We start from the raw sequence: 9,785 nt of genomic DNA, 5'->3' as shown, positions 1-9,785 counted from the left end.
CATCAAAGTCAGTCAGTCTGTTTTGCAACTGTTGCAAGAGAAAAGTTATGTATAGGAGATATACCGTGTAATCTTACAACACTATTTTCTTTTCATGTTGCTGAGAGGAAAGGCATTAAAGGATTAAAGAACAAATTCATGAATTAATTTTGCTTTGTGGACACAGCCTAAAATATATAGGAGAACACCACTCCACAACACACACGCACACACATGCAAAGAACTGTGCCAGAACACACGTAGTTGAAGGTGCTTTTGAATGGGAAAAACAGCAAATTAGTGGGGATTAAAGAGAACATGAGGACACACAAAGGTGTGACCCAACGCCAAGGGAAGCGCCTCGGTTCAGCTGACCGGTGCCCTCGCCACCAGCAGTGCTCTGCTTTGTGAAAGACCAGCTGCACAGCTCCCCATCCGCGGCCGCTGAAACGGGAGACGCTCTCGCCGCCGCTCCGGCTCCCATCCGAGGAACGCCCTTGGCATTGAATTCCCACCTGCGCTCGGGCTGCACATGCCCAGATTCATTAACCCCGTCCATTCCACTCCTGCCACGTGAGATCGCCTCAGACTGCTCGGAATGTTCCTCTAAGGAATGTCAAAACAGGCTCCTTCGAAAAACTTTTTTTTTCTTCCTTAAAAGACACCTGAACACCCTGGGATCTCCCTGAAGGTGTTTGTTTCTTTCCTGTAAAACATACGGACACTGGGCTTTGTGGATTAAAGTATTGTATGTGAAGAAAATATCGTATAATGAATTTAGTAAGCTTTGGTTTATAATTTGATCAATTGGCTTGAGTGATCCAAATTCCAGAACATAACACTTAGACAAGTGTGGTTATTGAATTTATCGCTCAATTTGATACCAGCCATCAAATGGCTGCCAGTTCGCCCAGGTCATAGAGTACACACTCGCCCCATTGCTGCCAATCTCATCGCACATCTCTGAGACTTCAATGAATACAGTGGAAGATTACGTGGTTTACATGGTTAACATTCCCAGCGTTGCTGGCATAACGCAAACATGGCAACGCACAGGTGACAGAGAGGCCAACACCGACAGATCAGAGACTCAGTGTCGCCTGTGGAGCTCTGCCAAATAACGAAGCACCCATCACACAAGTCCACCCTACAGCTTTGGGATGTTGTGCACTAGAAAAGCCAATAACACTGCATATAGAGGAGAATGCCCGTGGAAGCCTGGCATGTTCAATAGTTTCCCATCTGCATGTAGTCTAGTATAAGAAAATGGCAATTAATAATGATGGAAAAGTCCCACTTTCACCTCACTCCATTCAAGGTGAGTTCAGGTACTCTGAAAGTAGTGAGGACGACATGAGGATTCTCACATCTCTACCTGCATGTAAAGTATCTAAACTGACTTGAAACTGAACACCCATGTGAAACACTGATATAGGAAGAGAAGAGCACCTAAACTAAACTTGACTTAAGGTTCCTGTGTGGCAGCATTCTTCTCGTTGACGTCCATCATGACGTCAATCCCTTGCCTAAGAGAATACCTCTCCATAAATCATTTGATGTTATTTGGGGGGGGTGTTGTGACTTTTGGGAGGGGACACTTGGTACAGCACAATTGCTGGTTATTTTTAGAGACAGGTAATTGGTGGCTCAGACAATGTCTGTAACATGACACACTTAAGGTGGGAAACCCTAAGACACGCGAGGTGATTCACCATGCCAGACCGCACATGCAAACACATACAGCTTACTAGGCCCTCGCACACCTGCAGTTTACACACAAACAAGAACAGCGATTAGAGAAAGCTTGAAGGTGAACAAGAGAGAGATCCTAAACAAACAGGAAACTCAACTCAAACGAGCATACTATAGACAGACACATAGATATAGCATATAGTACTTGACTATCACTTACTATCAATCATAATATTATTACAAGAATTATTTGACATTTCACAAGGTGTATGGTATTATTTCCACAGATTTTAAAAAATTATATATATTTGGTGGGTTTGTTTGATTGGTTAGTTCAAAACTATTCCAAACTTAACATACTGTACAACTAATGCACACCAGCAAAGCCCCACAGATGGTTTGCCACCAACTGAAATGTGGGGAAAGCCCTTCTGAGATCTCATGGCTTCCATCGCCTGTAACCTTTCCACTGAGGCCTCCACGGCACCACAGGCCTTCGTCCAGGAAAGGACGCCTTCGCCTCGACCTCTGCAGAGCAAACAAACTCAAGGTGTCATTATGAGGAAATCACCTGGCATGCGGAGGGAGAAGAGGCTTTGAAGGCTAACATGAAAACAACGTCAGAGAGCGGTGCGGTTGGGTTCTGGGGCGAAGCCGCCGTGAGTAATACTGCTGTCACATGCATGAGGTGAGTCACAAAGCAACGAGAATGTCATGCCTAGAATAACAACAGACTTTGTTAGTATGAAATAACAAACACAAGCAACAACAGAGTTCCCAGTAGTGTCAGGTGATCAAGTAACAAAATAAAGGTGTAGTAATTTTACTAATGGTTAGGAAGCTATTATGGCATGAAAGTCACTCACTAAAGGAAATACACTGTTACATGTATATTGTATATATCATATGAAAGTTAGATGTGTCATCAAAAGTGGGACTGTATGCTCCTTAATGGTTAGGTAAGCATCAAGAATAAAGTTATGTGTGATCCTTTGTACAGTACATAGGCACATAACATTTTGGAAGCAGTGATATTTCCACTTTGTAGTTACTAAGATTCCATTGTTTTGTTTTTTTGCAGGTTGGAGGCTCCAGCAACCACTTATACAGTATGTGTCTAACAAGTATTCTTCATGGACCGAGGGGTAGGTGTGCTGGTGCAAAATTTGCTGTGATTCCCTGCATATTTCCAAATGTAAAAGCCCATTAAGGAGCCACAGTTTTTTAAAAGATTAGAGAAAGGAGGCGAAGAAGACACAGAGGGAAAGAAGGGGGGGGGTTACAGAGTGTGTAGAGGTGCGTAAATCTTGAGTCCTGGTTGGCATTTTAAGAGCCAGTTTCTCTACCTGCAGGACCCCACTGTTTGTACATTATAGCTGCAAGATGAAGGTGCCATCAATTCTCACAATGCGTGTGTGTGTGTTTGCTCTCGACCCCCAAAAAAAATTGCCCCCACGCCCACGCATACTCAGGGCAGCCGCACGTATAAACACACCCTCCGAGAAACACTTATGCAGGCGCACACGTAAACATGCACTAAATCCAGGCGCGCACCCATAAAGAGAGCCACGGCAGAGATACAAAGCAGGTCAGCACGTGGCAGTGGAAGTAAATATCATTAAATTCAGATGTCAGCTCTGACTAGGTCCTGATGAGTGGGCTGCCATAGATCAAACTCTGGCCGACCGCCGGCCGCACACAGTCTGCCTGAGAGGCATGCGCCTCTCTCACTCTCCCCGCAGGTTACTCTCCTCTCCACCAGACCACCTGGGAGTTCTGTTTATGGAAGCCTGAGAGGGCCACAAAGCAACCCCCCCGCCAGCTCTCACCCCCCCTTCCTCTTTTTTTCATTTTAAAACAAAAACAAAAGAACTGAAGAGTCTCTCAGTAAGCCAGGAAAGCCAACTAAACAAGACTCCATTTCATGAGTGTAATCAAACATCGACTGGATGCACACACAAAGTGTGCACAATGTATCTGCCTGTCGCGCTTAAAGAAACTAAAGTGGGGGGAGGGGAGGGCTTCTCCTACACAACTCCCTTGTAACGTGTTTGGAGATTACAAGACACAAAGACCAAGGGAACAGCAGCCTTTGTGCTGACAAGTCAGAGCATGTCAATCAAAACAGCCAACACCGACAACAACTGAAAAAAACATGCACACTAATAATGATAGCTATCTTGATCAGATTGACTCTCATCCTAATTATCCCAGTAAATCAACGTGGGAGTTTCAAAACAATAAGTGCCCTGTGATTGACTCATTTTATAAGCATACAAGGGAGGGAGGTACAAAAAAAAAAAAATACTTGAAGAACGGTGAACCATTGAACCGTTCACGTATGTGGCCGTTTCGTGCAAAGGCAATGTTTCCAGGCACTCACCTGAAGGGAGTTCCTGACGCTGTTTGCACGCATGGCCCTTTGTTGCCGTGGCTGCTTTCTTTTTTTCCTCTTCCCTCTCCTCCACCCCACTCCCCCCACCCCTTTTGAAAGTAACCCAAACAGGTTCTGCGTGTAGTAACTGTGATATTATCTAAGCCAACTTCACCTGCAGGGGGATCCCACTGGAGTCTGCACGAAAGAGACCTGCGGGCAAAACAAGACATGCCGCGCCGCGCCGCGCCGCGCCGGGCCAGGACAGGTCCTACCAAAGCACCTCTCCCCGATCCCAGCAGCAATTCCCTATAAATACTATAGCTCTAATGCAAGGTTACACAAACGCACCCGAGTTCAAGACCTCTCTTTGGATTGACATCTTTGTGAAGCCTCCACACTAAAATAGACACACTTGATTTCAGAAGAGGAGGCTGTTGACTTGTGCCAGGATAACCTTAGGTGTTGAACAGCTTGTGATTGGCATTTATGATATTTTTAGAACATGTACAATTAACATGATTACATGGTTTGTCAGAAAATATAATAAATCTTCCCTGCTCAGTTATTTTGGTGTTGAATAAAACAGGGATGGTTCCCGTTGGTAAATCGTGCAGGTTTGGGGTTGTGGAGTCAAGAATAATCTATCCCGCAAAGAAAGGATGACAGATAATGTTAATGGATGACTGACAATGAGAATTTAAAGTAAACATCTCTAAGCGTTGCCAATAACAGTCAGAACATAATTTATTCAAAGGCACTGGTTATACAAGCGCGACCAAAGAGCTTCACAAGATTTTCAGGTTTAGTGTCTTAGCAGCCAATGGGCTTGTCATGAAAATGAATTAGCCTGCCTTTCAGATCTACACACCTGAAAATTAATTAGCGTGCCTTTCAGATCTACACACCTGAGTGCAGGGAAGAGGTGAAGTGCTGTGGCTGACAGTCAACTTCTTCTTGGCTTCGCACTATCCATGGCAGACTTCCCAGATTCTCTCAAACCAAACGAAAAAGTGCATATATGGCTTTACACAAAATGCCCCTTGTTTAACCTCAGAGCCTTTTGAAGCTGAGATAAAAATGAGCTAAAATGCACAACTATATTTTCATTTATGTACTGTATGTGCTTTGAGTCTTAGACACAGGCTGTAAAATCTCTCTTCCTTTTGGGTTGGATCAGTTGATTTTAATGTGTCTGAAGTGGAGAGTGTAAGAGTCTCAGACACCTGTTGTTGGCTGTAACTGGATTGCAATAGCGACATTGGCCTATGGGTGTTTCATACCTCTTGTACCCCTTAGTGCCAGTTTTTCCTAGTTCACAGTTGATTTCTTCCTCTATCTACACTGGAATTGTAAAAGCATACTGTACATAATCTTTATATAATACATCTGAGAACTGCTGACATGTGAACTAGCTTGTTGTCACATAGTATAGGAATTCATTACATTACATTTGGCTGACGCATTTTTAGCCAAAGCGGCTACCAACATGGTAAACAGTTTAAGCTTTTTAAAGTGGGGGCAGCCGTGGCCTACTGGTTGGGGCAGCTGTGGCCTACTGGTTAGCGCTTTGGACTTGTAACCGGAGGGTTGCCAGTTCGAACCCCGACCAGTAAGAACGGCTGAAGTGCCCTTGAGCAAGACACCTAACCCCTCACTGCTCCCCGAGCGCCGCTGTAGCAGGTAGCTCACTGCGTCGGGATTAGTGTGTGCTTCACCTCACTGTGTGCTGAGTGTGTTTCACTAATTCACGGATTGGGATAAAGGCAGAGACCAAATTTATATTTATATATATATACTTACTATATATATTTATACTTACTATACTTAAAGCAAATAAACAATTAAGCTCTCAACAACTCTAGGACAATTTAAAAAAGGTAGAGTACAATAGGAATAAGTGCATCAGTGAGTGCTGTTTTTGAACAGTCAAGTGTCAGTTCTATTCAGGTGGTAAGTGCTAGGATCAGCAAGACTAGTTGTAAGTAGTGTTATGAGAGGAGATGTTCTCTGAAGAGCTGGGTCTTCAAGAGTTTTTTGAAGATGGAGAGCAATGTCCCTGCTCTAGAAGGAACTGGAAACGCGTTCAAACAACGAGGAACAACAGATGAAAAAAGTTCGGATTGGCCTGAGCGTACCAGTGGCAGAGCTAGACATTGTTCGTCTGAGGGGTGCAACGGTTGGGAGGTAGCATATGCCTGTATGAGGGCATTCAAGTGGGTGGGAGCAGAAACTACTTTGTAAGCGTTAGAGATTCACTGTGAGACAGGAGTGCCAAGTGTTTTTTTTCATGAGTTATAAGTTGAATGAAAAAACGATTAAAGGGGCTTTTTTTTCTAATTAACAAGTTAACAGTTGTTGCCAAGAGATCACCTTAAAAGGGTAAATCTGGTGTCAAATGGATTTTGAATATGCTTAGCATGATGGGAGCATGCCTATGTTCCCACAGCCCTATGTCCCCTAACTCATAGATATTAGAAAGCTATCGTAACACCCCCAATTATCACCACTTTTGTTCAGAAATTCTAAAACAACGATGTTTTTCAACACTTCAAAATAACATTTGCTAAATTAACCTGACATTTTTCAGTAGCCATAGGTGTGAAGATTTGAACAAAATCTGGTTTGTTTGTTAACGGGAGCATTTACTGCCTGAAATATCCGATTTTGTTTACCACGCTCGGAGTTATAGTGCTGGCCTGATGGGTCGCCTATTTACACCGTTTCAACGGCACATGAACGGTTAGACCGAGAATTCTCCGTTGAAAATTAAAATTCCACTGGAGCTCCAAGCGGTTGTGTACACGCAGCCTTACAACACTGTCTCCAGCTCTTTGAGTCACGGTAAAATGTCATTTTTGGTACATAGCTAATTTAGATACACCTATGGTGTGGGTGGTTGCGTTTCTTTAGGAGTCTGCTATCTTGGTTTGTATAGAAATTGATATTAAGTGACACATACACGCAAGACGGTGGAAATACGGGACCGACGGTAATAGGGGGAGTTCCGATAGATACTGCATTGGGCTTCAGACGTACGCAAATAGCAACGCCATCTTGGTGGGGGCAACAATCACTGGAGGCCAATGGAAGAGCATGTGATTCTGACTGGAAATCAGACAGGTGTCTGTGATTGGCTGCAAGTGTTGCCCATAGACAGTAAAGGTGCTGGCCGTAGCAATATGGCAGCCACGTTTACAATGCCACCTAATAGAACTCGACAAACAATGCGGTATCTATCTTTCTAATATCTATGCCCTAACCCACCCACACCTCAGGCCTAACCCTAACCCCAACCTTAGAAATGTGGGAACATCACCCCAGCATAACAAGTTCGAACCTTTGTTGGGGAGCAAAAAAACGCTAATCCAATGCATTCTAAACTAGCCTGTTTTTAGCCGATGCTTCCAAAATGCTAACACTGGTAGCGATGGGGCATTTCTCATGGTAAAAAGGTCGCTAATTTTAAACCATTTATGAGGCTTAAAGTAGCCCGACACTTCTTTTGTAAATTAACTTTGTAAATGTAAAAATAGTTTATTAAAAAGGACTGTATAGCCTACAGACAATACCTTGAGACGGTTGTCGGTCAGCGCCATCTGAAATTAAATCACTAGATTGTTTTTGACACTGCTGTGTTCTATTTGTCTGTTGAAGTCGTTTTCCGAGCTGTTTTCACCGGTTCAAACCGGCAAAAGAAACACTCAGGGAATGCCCTCTGAAGTTCTACCGCGACTTGTCAACTCGGTCGAACCTAGAGTACTACGAGTTTGAATATCCAAGATGGCTACACCCATTAACAGTAAATGCAAGCCTTATATGCTCTGTTTATAGCAGTTCTGTTGGATTTGTGTCACATTAAATCAGTCGTAGAAACAATAGTGTCCAATCTCTGGCCTAGTCCACACGTACCAAACCCATCTTTTTTTCCTCCGTCTTCCCTGGAACCGTATCAAGAATATTTGCGTCCAAACGGATCCATCTCAACACGACTCAACACGTTACTTCATACCCCAGGCCTATAGGTGGCACTGTGTCTTTACAGAAATTGACCAAAACTTGCAAAACTTGCGCTTTAAAAACAGACAGAATAGGCTATGGCGAAATGGCTAGTGCAAGGAAACCAGAATTGTTTGTGTGGACTGATGGTGAACTGTCAACTGTAGTCAACTGTAAAACTAATAAACTTTATTTTACGGTTTGTGGAGGGTGCAGTCCCGTCCTTTATTTGGCTAACACAGGTAGGCCTACTAATCACCTTTACTTTCTTTGGTTGTAGGATAGTCCGTGATTCACATTAGTTTTGGCTATCACCGCAATTAGGCTACTAAACGCAAGGCTTACCCAAGTTCTAGGCTATTCTGTCGCCACATTTAAAATATTGCTATAAAACCTTTGTTAGTAACAGTCAATACTTTTGCCTGCATCAAATTGTGCATTCGCGTGTGCTACCATCGGCTTAACGTGAGTTCTTAGCGTCTTTGTATGCTTATCTGATTTCACTCGACTGTGAATGCATGTATATATGTTGTAAGACATGTAAAATAAATGAATGACACTGGCACTACGCACAAATTAATGTAGCCTAAACTTACACCGCACTTTCATAATAACTTAAGTTCTCTCGCGTCACTGACAGTAGCTAGAATGCATAAAAAAACACCGGGAAAAACAGTGTTCAGTCCACCAAGTCATAAGCTATCGGTAGCCAGCATCAGTTGTGATATTTATCTTAACGGAGTGTAATCGTAGGTAATGTCATGTATGAAAACTAGTATTGTTAGGCAATACTATAAGTGCAAGTCCAGGGCAGCTGAGGTGTGGCAATGACATCATCGATCGCATAGCAGGATGTGCGGTTTAAGCTGTCTAAACGAACTCAAACGGGCTACGGTTTCAGATTTCTCCACTCTGGGACCAGGTTTCAGAAAAGTGCGGTTTCGGGCAGTGCGTTTACAGGATTCGTTTGGACACTCGGCCAAGACGAAGCAAAACCTCTGCGTTTAACCTAAAAAGCGTCTCCGTGTGGACAGGCCCTCTATCTGTCACTATGTTGCTATGACGTCTGTTTTGGGTAAAACACTGTGTAATTCCTTGTTACAAACTGTCTAGTAACAACTGCTAACAGTAGCCTATTGCTAACAACTGGTTGACAAATAGAACACAAACAGCTTGTATTTACACTGACATGACGTCACTGATGAGCTCCAAGTTTGCTAAAAGACGAATAGAACGCAACATTACTCTTAAGTATTTTTGTCAAAAACAGATCTGTGAGATCTGTGTTGTTTCAAGATGGCGCCGACCGGCAAACGACTCAAGGTATTGTCCTTACAGTCCTTTTTAATAAACTTGTACATTTACAAACTTGTCAATGCCTCGTTTTAGGACCCTCATCCTACTACCAAAGACATGTCAGGCTACTTTGAGCATTATGAATGGTTTAAAATTAGCAATCTTTTTACCATGAGAAATGCCCTATCGCTGCCAGTGTTAGCATTTTGGAAGCATTGACTAAAAACAGGCTAGTTTAGAATGCTTTGTATTAGCATTTTTTTGCTCCCCGACGAACGTTCGAACTCATGCTAAAATGGCGAATCGGCGTCTGCGCCTTAAGTTTGTGATGTTTTGCCTGGTGTGTGAACTCCAAAAGTTGAGTAATCCAGTAGAAAAAACAGAGGCGCACTCAAGGGCTTGATACTAATACAATTTGTATTGAGAGCCGAGATTTTAACAATGA

The sequence above is a fragment of the Alosa alosa genome, chromosome 1, assembly GCF_017589495.1.
Source record: "Alosa alosa isolate M-15738 ecotype Scorff River chromosome 1, AALO_Geno_1.1, whole genome shotgun sequence".
Lineage (NCBI taxonomy): Eukaryota > Metazoa > Chordata > Actinopteri > Clupeiformes > Clupeidae > Alosa > Alosa alosa.
Note: the sequence above shows the minus strand (reverse complement) of the source record.